The sequence below is a fragment of the Prionailurus bengalensis genome, chromosome E1, assembly GCF_016509475.1.
Source record: "Prionailurus bengalensis isolate Pbe53 chromosome E1, Fcat_Pben_1.1_paternal_pri, whole genome shotgun sequence".
Classification (NCBI taxonomy): domain Eukaryota; kingdom Metazoa; phylum Chordata; class Mammalia; order Carnivora; family Felidae; genus Prionailurus; species Prionailurus bengalensis.
Window position 1 is genome coordinate 12,840,564 of NC_057347.1, and position 2,354 is coordinate 12,842,917.

The window sequence follows — 2,354 nt, forward strand, 5'->3', positions numbered from 1 at the left end:
ATAGTAACGCAAACGAAGGCGGGGCCGATCCGATCGGGGGGAAGCGGCGACAGGAGTGGAGGTGGGAGGAAGAAAAAAAAAAAAAATCACGGGAAGAAAGGACAGGCGTGGGCCAGGGCGGTGGCGCCGGGGGGCAGCGGGTCAACACTCGTCATCGAACCCGGGGACTCGGGTGGCCGACCTCACGGGGCCCAGAGTCGCTAGCGATCCACGGATTTCCTAAACTTTGGGGTAGACGGCCGCGGCGAAGTCCAGCGTGCCGGTCAACCTCGGGGACCAGGTCAACGGATCCCCAGCTCCGCAGATCCCAGGTCACGGGGCTCGGCCGTGCTGGTAGAACTCGGGTCTCCTCGAGTCCCGGGCACTCAGGCAACCGGGGTTCGGGTCGACCCCGGGGCCTAAGGGGTCGGGACTCGGGGCTCAGGTGACCGTGTCCCTGGCCCCCAGCGTGCCGGTCCGCGGTGTGCCGGTCGACCTCGGGTCTCAGATCCGCAGATCCCAGCGTCCCCGGCTCCCAGCGTGCCGGCCGACCTCAAGTCCCAGGTCACCGGGTCCCCCGGCTCCCGGCATGCCAATCGACCTCCAGCGCCAAGCCCCAGGTCACCAGTCGGTCGGTCCCCGGTGTGCTGGTCGACCTCGAGCGCCAAGCGGAGCTCGGGGCTCAGAGCGTGCCGGTCGTCCTGGCCCGGGTCGCCATGTCCTCGGTCCCCGGTCCGCGGTGTGCTGGTCGACCTCGATCGTCGTCAAGCCGCCGTGGGTCCCCGGCCCCCGGCTCCCGGCGTGCTGGTCGACCTCAAGTCCCAGTCACCGGGTCCGCGGCTCCCCGGCGTCCCGAGCGCCAAGCGCCACCCCCGGCGGCCCCGGCCCCGGCCCCAGGCCCCGCGGGGCCCCGGTCCCCGGTGTGCTGGTCTACATCAAACGCCAAGCGCCGCGTCTCAGGGTCCTCGGCGTGCTGGTCGACCTCAAATCCCGAGTCACCGAGTCGCCGGGTCTCTCCCAGTCCGCGGTGCGCTGGTCGACCTCGAGTCCGCGGGTCCCCGGCGTGCTGGTCGACCTCGAGTGCCAAGCGCCGCGTCTGGGGGGGGGGGGGGGTCCCGGCCCCGGCGTGCTGGTCGCCCCCGGCCCCCGGCGTGCTGGTCGGCCTCGCGTCTCGGGTCTCGGGTCGCCCTGTCTCCCGGTCCGCGGGTCGACCTCGAACGCCAAGCGCCGCGTCTCAGGTCGCCCGGTCCCCGGTGTGCTGGTCGACCTCGAGCGTCAAGCGCCGAGCCTCGGGGTCCTCAGCCCCCCAGCGTGCCGGTCGGCCTCGAGTCCCGGGTCGCCATGTCCCCGGTCCCCCGGTCCGCGGTGTGCTGGTCGACCTCAGGTCCTCGGCGCGCTGGTCGACCTCGAGTCCCACGTCGTCGAGTTTCCCGGTCCGTGGGTCCCCGGTCCCCGGCCCCCGGCCCCCGGCCCCCGGCCCCCGGCTCCCGGCTCCCGGCTCCCGGCTCCCGGCGTGCTGGTCGACCTCGAGCGCCGAGTCACCGGGTCCGCGGCTCCCCGGCGTGCCGGTCGACCTCGAGCGCCAAGCGCCGCGTCTCAGGGGGAGGGGGGGGCGGTCCCGGCCCCGGCCCCGGCCCCGGCCCCGGCCCCGGCCCCGGCCCCGGCCCCGGCCCCGGGCCCCGGCCCCGGCCCCGGCGTGCTGGTCGGCCGCGGGTCCGCGGTCCCCGGCGTGCTGGTCTACTCAGGGTCCTCGGCGTGCTGGTCGACCTCAAATCCCGAGTCGCCGAGTCGCCGGGTCTCCCAGTCCGCGGTGCGCTGGTCGACCTCGAGTCCGCGGGTCCCCGGCGTGCTGGTCGACCTCGAGTGCCAAGCGCCGCGTCTGGGGGGGGTCCCGGCCCCGGCCCCGGCCCCGGCCCCGGCCCCGGCCCCGGCCCCGGCCCCGGCCCCGGCCCCGGCCCCGGCGTGCTGGTCGCCCGCGGCCCGCGGCCCGCGGCCCCCGGCGTGCTGGTCGGCCTCGCGTCTCGGGTCTCGGGTCTCGGGTCTCGGGTCTCGGGTCTCGGGTCTCGGGTCTCGGGTCGCCCTGTCTCCCGGTCCGCGGTCCACGTTGTGCGGGTCGACCTCGAACGCCAAGCGCCGCGTCTCAGGTCGCCCGGTCCGCGGCGTGCCGGTCGACCGCGAGTCCCGCGTCGCCACCTCCCCCGGGCCCCATGCTCGGGCGTGCTGGTCGACCTCAAAACGACTGGACTTAGGCGCGAGCGGGCGCCCGCGCCAGCGTGAGGGGCTGCTGGTCGACCCAGTCCCCCGCAAGAAAGAACGGGGGGGGCCGCAAGGACGGCCGACCCGAGCCAGCCGGCCCCCCCTTCCCCGGCCCGCGT

General features: G+C 75.7%; 1 pseudogene; it reads left to right on the plus strand.

Moving 5' to 3' along the window:
* The first annotated feature begins 568 nt into the window (after positions 1 to 568).
* The window catches only part of LOC122486033, a 3,850-nt pseudogene continuing 2,064 nt past the window's right edge, over positions 569 to 2,354 (plus strand).